Raw genomic sequence first — 10,239 nt, 5'->3', positions numbered from 1 at the left:
CTCGCTGAATGTGAGCCCTGAGGCATTCAGATGGCCTCTCTCCACCTGAATTTCACCTTGTCCTCGCAGACCCAATTGGTGCTGCTTCGTGCAGATCTTTAATGAGATGTGAAAAGATTCAAGACATTTAACGAAAGCAAGCAGGGGTTCCTTCGCATCAGTTGCTGTATTTCTTCCTCTTCAGGGCTGCTTCGACACAATTCTGCCTCACCTTTGGCTATGCCAGGCCATCGCCCTACTGCCATCAAAACCCCCAGGTTACCCCAAGGTCAATGCCTTCTGCCTCCTTTGCCCAACTTCGCTCTGTGGCTACTCTGACCCCAAAAATTCTTACCATCTGTGGTTGTTAAATAATTTCATTTCAACTTGATAAATAAGTGTAGGGGCAGAGTCTAGCCTGTCAATCAGGTCACAGCCTGATGATGCCTCCTTGTCGGTGTGGCCTTCTCATGAGGATTCTGGGAATTTCCTCCTCTTCTCCTTGGAGGCAGGAGACACACTCTACTTTACCTTCCTGTTGACAAGCCATGTGGAGCCACGTTGAGATGTTCCCACTGCTATTGGATCCACAAGACTCTTCACCCACCAGCCTGTGATCTTCCTGCATTATGCATCATTGTATGTGGCTGCCTGCGTCTGAAGAGAGATTTATGGACTAGTTTCAGACTTATGGGCTAATATCGGATTTATGGACTTAATCTGGACTGGGCAGGGATGTCTTCTTAATATACAATAATATACTCGCTGATATAAAGATTTTTCTTATACCTATATGAGTGTCTCTGGATTTGTTTCTCTAGTCAACCTGGTCTAACACACCATCTACATAGACTGAATTGTGTCCTTAAAATGTTATGCTGCAGAACCAACATCTGTACCTTTAAGATAAGTAAATAGGGACTTTTCTTTTGTTATGTGAAGTCACACTAGAGTAGAATGTGTCCTAAACATCTGGACACACAGATAAGAGGAGAACAGACACACACAGGGGTGCCACTCCTTAAAATACTACCTACAAGCCAAGGAACACTCCCGAGGGCCAGCGCCCGAATCTGAGTTTCCAGTCTCCAAAGCTGTGAGACAACACTTCTGTTCTTTAAAACACTGTTGTGGTGTTTTGTTACGATGACCCTAGGAAACAAAGACACCATATATGTTTACCTCCACATAAGCTATCTTTCCATAAGTCAGTAATTTCACAAAGATAAATTTCCCTCCTATGCCCTTGAACACTTCCCCTCCTACCCCAAGGTCTGTAGCTTATGGACCCGCACAACACCTCTACCCCACACACCCACCCTGTAGTTCTTCCAGTGCCTTTCCGGGCACCAACAGCCTCCCTTCGACTTGAACCCCCCACACATGCCACAAATTGGCAAGTGCTTGCCAGGGCTTGGGCCTCACCACCGGTTCCCCCTACTCAAGTCACCTGGCACTTGCTGGAAAGTGACATAATGTCTCTGTCCGTGCAGGATTCCCTGGTCCACCGGACATAAGATGCCTGAGCGGTGGTGTAGCACCCTGTGGAGGGTGGGTGCAGAAGGACATGGTCAGGATCTTCAGAGGGTATTTGAGATAGGACTCACAAAAGAACCCTCTGGAGCCAGCTTTGCCTGGTGGTAGGTGCTACAGAGATTACCAGATGGATCTGTAAGCTGTTTCTAACTGAGTAGTCACCAGCCAACCCTGTCCTGCCTATCTCAGCCCACCATCCCTACTTTCGCATAACTCACCATTTCACTGCAAGCTGGAGAATGAACTAACTCTATCTGGCTGCCCCCAAAGAGAAAATACAAACAAACCAAGTGCCAAAATGTTTCTGCTTCCTATTTCATCATCATGCAAGATTCTTGAGCACTCTTGCAATTTCTCCATCCTTGCCCTGGACCTAAGTAAGGTTTCAGAATACACTGCCTATCCCAACCAAAGCATCCTGGCTGCTGGGTGTGGCTGTAGGCCTGTTCTGAGCAGACTGACGGCGAAGCCCTCCCAAATGGGGTCCTGTTTGCCTGTGAGCACTGGAAGCCCCAGCAATCATCTAGGACCATCAATCATTCTACAGCAGCAAAGTTAGAGGCCCGAGGAGCACTTTCTGTCCTTACCTCTCACAGGGCGGAAGGAGCATAAATGGTGGAAGGGTGCATACATGAAAAGAATAATCATTTATAAAGGGTTCATGAGAGTGGGAGGGTGGAGGAGGGAGGGGAAAAAAAGAGGAGCTGATACCAAGGGTTCAAGTAGAAAGAAAATGTTTTGGAAATGATGATGGCAACTTATGTACAATTGTGCTTGATGCAATTGATGTATGGATTGTTATAAGAACCCTCAATAAAATGATTTATTAAACAAACAACAACAACAATATCCTTGTGGGGGTGGGGGATGACATTCAGGCAGAAGGGATAAACTGCGCAAGGGAACAGAAATGGGTGAGGAGTTTCTGGAACACAGGGTGTGTGCACAGCAGCAGGGTGGGCGTTGAAGATAGAGATGGCAAGACATGATGTTTTCAGTGCTGCACCTGAGGACCCAGCAGTGAGACGGGTGCAGGTGATGGGTCCAGGAACTGTTTCAGGGAGGAATGAGTGAGGACAATAGGTGGGTGGGAAAATATGAGAATCCTCGAACACCAGGCCAACTGTTTTTATTTCCTGCCTAGCGCAGCATAGTTGGACTCCAGGCACAGAGAACACCTAAGTAGAATGTTGCTTCTGCAGAATCCATGCTGGGAAAGACAGAGGTTTTTCCAGACTAAGCTGGAGGAGCTGGTTAAGCCATGCTCCCAAAATAAGTAGTTTGTAATGTTTGTCCCCTAAGGATTAAGTATAATTCACAAACCTGCCTCATTAATCCTTGCAGCACACATATGCAAAACATTAGGCAACTGATTCCCCCACCAAAGCTTATTTAGAGGGAACAAACCGGTCCCAGAGAGAGAGGAAGAAAATTACAGGGTCACATAGTGTGAGGGGGTACCCCCAAACTGGAATTGTGCTAGGCAGAGCAGAGGTTTTATACTGCACATTTTCCCACTAGGTGAGCATCCAGCAACTTGCTCTGAGTTAGCGCACCCAGTGGCATCATCCGGGAAGGTTCTCCCTGGTCTCAGTGAATTTCTTCATAAAAGTAGTTGTGCTCAAACCTCATTTTTTTTGTGTGATGGCCAATTTAAGAGCACAGTGTGGGGCTGTGAAATTTTGTTTCTGCTGGGGAAAAATGCAGCAAAAACTGTTGTGATGTTGAACATGGCTTCCAAGGTGGTTTTCCAGTGTGAGAGGCATTGGACTAGTCGACTGGTGTCCATGTGGCAATTATCACATGCTTGATAATGTGCACTCAGTACTGAGTACACAAGGGACCCATGGTAAATACAGCAGATGTGACCCTACCCTCATCAGCGTACAGTCTTAGACTCTTAGATTGCAGTATGGAAAGACCTGAAATCCTATCATGTAGCTTCTTTTCAGGTGTGTATTATTGTGGTTAGCTGCAATAGAGTTGGCCTCCAACTCATGGCAACCCCATGGAAGATGTAACAAAATACTCCCTGGGCCTGTACCATCCCCATCATCCACTGCATCCATCCATCTGTTATCACCCCCAGGGTTTTCCCTGGTTGGTTTGGGGAAGTAGATCAATAGACCTTCCTTCTTAGTCCAGCTTAGTCTGTAAGCTCCGCTAGAACTTGCTCAATATCAAAGCAACCTGCAAGTCTCCAGTGACAAATGTGTGATCCTGTGCGTGAAGTGCAGTGACTAGTTATCAAACTCAGGACTCAACAATGAAGGGGAAAGTCTACCAGGGAACCACCAATGCCCCATAAACCAACTTCTGTCAAATCCCTCCTGACTTGTGGTGACCCACGTATAGTACATGCTCCTGAAATGCAAGCTGGCCTGACAACATGGAGACACAGAGCACAGTCCTGAGACTGTGTCTGACCAAATTGTCAAACCAAGTGACAAAATCAGTTACATATATTTTAGATCTTTCTTTCACTTAATGAGTGTAAGAGAATTAGGCGTTAATAAGTAAAATGGGGTTTCTTTGGAAAAACCTACGGATGAGCTGGGATCCTCACATCAGCCTTGCTCGAGGGGAGCAATGGATAATTGCTGCCTCCCCTGTGGACCTAGAGAGAGGTCACACACAGTTATCTCTCTCCCAGCTTAGTACACGTGTCTGGGAATCTGAGCAACAGCGTGGACCAGCGTCTGGCTCACATCTGAGGAATCTAAATAAGAGGGATGGACTGTTAGCTAGTTGACGGCAGAGCAACAGAAAGGTGGCGGCACCAGGAGTCACCTGTACTTGGGAGAGTGCCAAGGTAAGGAGGGCATGCGTGTGTGAAAGAGAGCCATTGAGGGTTGGCTTGGCTCCTGCCCTGGAGTGCTATGCATAGGGGTGAGGGTCACAACGGGGGAGATCCACCATTTTCTCGGGACCTGAAGAAGAAGCAGGAGCCACGAGTGAAAGAAACATCAAACCCTCCAGGTAAGAGTGAATGAAGGCTCCCTTCCCTGCTCCCCTCAAGCCCATGAGAAGAATGCACAAGGGGGGAAAGCGCAGCAAGGCGTATCGTGGACCCGTTCCTCTAAACAGGAGAAGGAGAGTTAAGTTAAAGACTTGACATGAGCGTAAGCTCGGAGCTTGCATTCTTACATGGAACGAGATGGTTTTGTTACTGAATTGAGACCATATTTTGTGACTTAAATTGACTTGAGGGAGCGACTGGAGAATGGATTTTATTACCCAGAAGAGAAGAGAAAATTCATGGGACTGAAGTTTTCATCCATGAGGAGGGAAAAAACTATTCCCACAGAATAGATTCATACGGGGAGTGAAAGGCAACAGTAAGTTTATGAGCCCCCACCCACCCCTGACTTTGGTGTGCACCGATGTTCTCACTTAAAATAGAGATTGTGCAACCTACCATGAAAAGTTACTCTTGAAGGTAAACTCTCCAAACAAATCACGGCCATCAAATCGATTCTGATTCACAGTGACCTTGTAGGACAGGTGGAACGGCCCCTGTGGACTTCCAAGACTGTAACTCTTTCTGGGAGTAGAAAACCTCATCTTTCTCCTATGAAGCAGCTGGTGGTTTTGAACTACTGACTTTGTGGTTAACAGCACAACACATAACCACTATATCACCAGGGCACCTCCAAAAGTAAACTATCTATATTAATATCTGTAAGACACCTAGTCTAGAAGGTAGAACACGGTAGGTCCAAAAGTATGGTGCCCAGGTTCTTTGTCCAGGAGTTGTAACTATAGCATTAAAGACATCGTGGACATTTCTGCATTTCTGAGCATGGTTTATGGCTTGTCCTCCCCGAATTGATGTTCATGTATAGGTGAGTTTCTATTCCTATGGGGCTCCAAAGAAGTCCCCAACCACAAGGAAATCTGGCCTTTCTCCCAACCCAATACAACTTTGACTTTTACGTGGAAATCTCAAATCTCTCGTTTGGTCTCTATTTGGAGCTTTGGAAAACACAAGATGTGCTGCATATGGTTTCTCCAAGACACGTGCTGAAAATTAATCACTATTTTCCAGAAAGCTCAGCATCTGGCCAGCTATCTAGCCCCTGGGATCACCGTTGGAATTGGACTAATACCAAGGACTAGTAACCATAATACATCATCCACTTCTGAATATCATTAAATGAGTTTTGTCTGAAGAAACCTTAGACGTTCAATGTTTAGCTCATTTTGAGCTTTTCTTGGCACACCAGAGCATGATTAATGGTGACACTGAGCCACAAATAAGTTATATATGACTCAAAATGTTAATTCACAATGGATTGGTCCTTTAACAATGGCCCTGAATAACAGTGCCAATGGCCAGCCCTGGTGGTCTGTTCCTAGCAGAAAATCATTACTAAGTCTACTCTCTATTTATTGGTATCCTTATTGGAGCCCAATATCTCCTGGGGTGGGGGTGGGGTGGGGTAGAGACAATTGCTTTAAGTAAAGATTGCTAACTACTTGATCAGAGTAGAACAGACCATGCAGGGGCTTACAGCCCACTCTTCAAGAGGCAAAATGGCATGGGATCAGTTTTGAAAGGCAGTTTGTCTTCAAGTCAATGTGGGTGTACACATCCATATACACAGTTGGGAACAGAGTGCTTCACTTGGCATTCTGGAGGGTGGGGGAGAAGGTAGCTTTGCCTTGAGCAGTAATGGGGGGGAAGGTAGGGATCAGAGGTTGCAGAGATAGGAAATGGAGCTCTTCTAGGCCCTCAGGGTGAAATGAAAGACTATCTGAGACTTTCATGAAAAATAAATGAGATATCAACAAAAACTATGAGAAAGGCAAACGGGACAGGTGGTAGGGAAACGTCAATGTGGAACGCAGGAGCCAGATCCAGAAGATGGGACAGAATTATGCAATGTGCCAGATATTTTGTCTTGTGGGTGGGAGAGGACTTCAGTGTTGCCAATATTCCTCATCTCTTTCTAAAGTTTGTGAAAAACAGGGTCTGGACAATCAAACTTAAGCAGCATTCTGTTTCAAGAGACAATATCTGACATCACTGGGTGAATAGCAACAGAAACCGATGGACTGAGAATTTGTATCTCTGCTATTGACCATACAGATACTGATGTGTGTGAGAAGTCACATACAATGTTTCCTTTCCTTCCAGATGCTGTACCATTGAGGCAGGAGGGGGATAAGGAGCCTGGAGGTGTGGGTCCCATGGTAGGATTTCCCACATGAGAACAATGGAGGGCCCATCCTTGAAGGCTCGCCTAGATAGACCACAGGGATGTTTCCCATTCATGTGTAGCAGATTCGGTCACAAATGCTTCTCACCTCTTTACCTGCTTCTTGGAACTTTGTGAGTTAGAGGTCCTTCCACCCATGGGCTCATTTTGTTAAAGGAGAAAAGTATTGGCAAGTAAAACCTTTTGTATCAACTTTTCAAATCAGTGAGAAAAACAAACAGGGAAGGGTAGAAGACATCTCTATTACCTAATGTGCATTAGAAGTTGGGTCCCCAAAATGTAGGACAAAATTCAAAATATTTTTTTTAAGACCAGGCATACTGGTCTGGCAGATACTGGTGTAACCCTTGAGACTATGGCTATTGGTCACTCTTCAGGCCTGGAACTGAACTCAGCATCATGGCTCAGCTGTCTATCAAATGATAGGCATGCCTATCAAATGAAACCATCTATCATGAGAGAAGAATGCACTCCTTAAAACAATTAGGTAATATGAGATTTAAAAAGGCAGCATTTGCCCAGGAATAAAGCTCTGAATACAGGAAGCATAGGGAAAAAAGAATGAACAGAAATAATAAGCGCAGGAAGGAAGTGGGAAGAACAGTGTCACATTGTGGGATAGCAATCAGCATCACAAAACAAAGTGGGCTTGAATTATGGGATGGAAAGCCAATTTTCTCAGTAAGTTTTCACTAAAGTGACAATAAAATTAAAACCAATAAATCAAAGTTAAGTACCACCATCGAAAATTTGAACCAATCTCCTGCTCATCTGACGACCAGGACAAGAACCTGAAATGTTATGGCCACAGATACAGAGAATAAAATTTCCACCCACCTCTCAGCTGCCTGCCGAACGATTGGCCAGTCTGTGGAGACTCATGCTCGTCACCCGCCACCTTCACTAGGTGGTGGGGTGGGGTGCTGCTCTTGTAATCAACCAATGCACCAACCCTCAAAAAGTGTCAGGGCACCCTTTTTCCAAGGTAGGTGGGTGTGGGGTGGGAGAGCTAATGGGGGTGCCAGCCCTCCAATGCATATGGGTGGTAGGAATTCATATTGCTATGTTACAGTGAAGCAACTGAGGCTAACAGACATGGGACGCATGGCAAAGGATGCGCTTGAGTTGAAGCCTGAGCAGAAGAGCCCGGGATGGGGGGGCTTCTCAGAAGAATCATATTTTGGCTGGGGAGGTTTAGGGGACATTGGGATCTAATAATAACAAGTACAAGACAGAATAAAATGTTCTAAAATTAACTGTGGCGATAATTGCCCAGCTCTTCTAAACATGTTTAAACTATTGAATGGTGTGATATGCAAATTAGATGTCAATAAAACATAACAAACAAATTTAAGAGACCATGTTTGAGCTGGACTTTGTGAAGGTGGAGAGGAGGGTAGAAAATCAGCATGATTGAGGAGACTCAGGGACATTGGCCTAGGGAACTGGCAACCTCACCATCCTGAAACCCTATCTTGGTTTCTGAGTATGTAACTCCAGTCTTTTGGAGTGAATCTTTTTCATATACAAATATAGTGGGTATTCTCTATCACCACCATCCCCCTGCCTGAAAACTTCCCCCCACCCACTCCCCCACACAAGCTTTCAGTCAATCTGAGACCTACCTGCAAAATCAAAGCAAACCTGTTCTAGGGTTCTCACTGAATGAGAATGAGGCATCGCCGTGATAGATTCTTCTTGTGGGACCGCTTCCCAGGTGATTGTGATATGTTCCGGCAATTTGAGAGTAAGCCAGAAGTACATTCCCTAGAGTGCCCTCTTTTTGACTCTTCCTTAATCCTCACATCCCACTCCAAATAAGACACAAACATATCACCCCAGGCTGAAAAATCTCACAAAGGAACACAGCCACTGAGATCAAGCTTCAACTTGGGGCAGGAGAATGCTTCAGACCTGTAGAAGGGGTCGGATATTAGGGCCCTTTCTCGTGGAAAGAAAGAATGTGAGGATTTAGAAAGTAAAAAAAATGAAGACAAGAGAGAATTGATTATACAGACAGAGAAAATAAGGACCAAAGACTATCCCCCAGAGACACCCTCCAAAGCCACACGTCAAAAGTACTTCTCTCCCATTTCTTGATGGTTCAAGAATTTAGGTTAGTCAGGAGAGAGCCAGCCCCTGGCCCTCCTCTAGCGCACAGCTGTGAGGGGCTACCGTCATTGTCTGCTACAGGGCTGCTCGAGCCTCCATCTCAGCAAGTGCATGTGAGGTTCAGGAAAATAGCAGTGTCTAAGAAGGAGGGCATTTGGCCAGACTCCAGGATATCTCCCTCTCTCTCCTCGGCTCCCCCCTCCCCCTCCCTCATTTTCATCTCTATCGCTCATCGAGCTAGCTCTGCTCCGTTCTTCTCTTTTCACATCACGGGCAGACAGAGGGAGAAAAGAGATGACCGAGTCACATGCAGTTACACAGAAATAAAAACTCACCATGCAAAGGATCTCAGTTTCTCTCTCAAAGCCTAAGAATCTACTGTGAAGATTAAGATTTTTTTAATTCCCTTGAAAATGCTATGGAAATGTCTTTTAAAAACTATTGGAACTTCCAGTTAAATATACCTGTGGAAACATGCATTTATTGCCATTGCCTCAAAAAAATCCCACTGAAACAATGATAAAGGAATAACAGTGGTATCAATTAAAAAGAACAAAGACTATATAGACCAGGAAATAACAGTGATTGAGAGTATCTTATTTTAGTGCTACTGTAGAAGAAATAACAAGAGTGAGTGAATTTAAAACCCATTTATTTTTTCAGGAGGTTAGAAGTCCAAATTCAGGTGCTGGCTAGGAAGGCTTTCTACCTCTGTCATCTCTGGGGGACGGGTCTTGTCTCTTTGGAACTTCATCTCTTGGGGGTTCTTCACATGGCTTGGCATCAATCTTTCCCCATGTCTCTATTGTCACTTGCTCAATCTGCCCCTTTTATACCTCACAAGAGATTGATAGAAAAACACCATACACTAACACCTGGACCCATAGTCAACGCTCATGGAAGCAGTAGTCAAGAGCTAAAACAACGCATAAGGTATTAGGTAAATCTGCTGCACAAGAGTTTCTAGGACTAAGGTGCACCTGACTCAAACCATGGTACTTTCAATCGCATCATATGCACGTGAAAGTTGGACGCTGAATAAGGAAGATGGTAGAAATATTGATGCATTTGAATATGGTTAGTGGAGAACATTGAAAGTACCATGGACTGCAAAAAGACCAACAAATCTGTCTTGGAAGAGGGATAGCCAGAATGTTCCTTAGAGGCAAAGATGGAAAGAATTTAGCATAATTTGCACAGGTGATCAGGAGAGCCAGTCTCTGGACAAGGACATCGTGCTTGGTAAAGTGGAGGGGTAGTGAAAAAGTGGAAGGTCCTCAACAAGATGGATTGACCAATAGGCTCAAATACAGCAACAATTGTGAGGATGGCACGAAACTGGGTCATATTTCATTCTGTTGAACATAAGAGTTGCTTCACTATGAGTCAG

Source organism: Tenrec ecaudatus, chromosome 9 (assembly GCF_050624435.1).
Source record: "Tenrec ecaudatus isolate mTenEca1 chromosome 9, mTenEca1.hap1, whole genome shotgun sequence".
Lineage (NCBI taxonomy): Eukaryota > Metazoa > Chordata > Mammalia > Afrosoricida > Tenrecidae > Tenrec > Tenrec ecaudatus.
The sequence above is the reverse complement of the archived record's forward strand: the minus strand, read 5'-3'. Positions refer to the sequence as shown.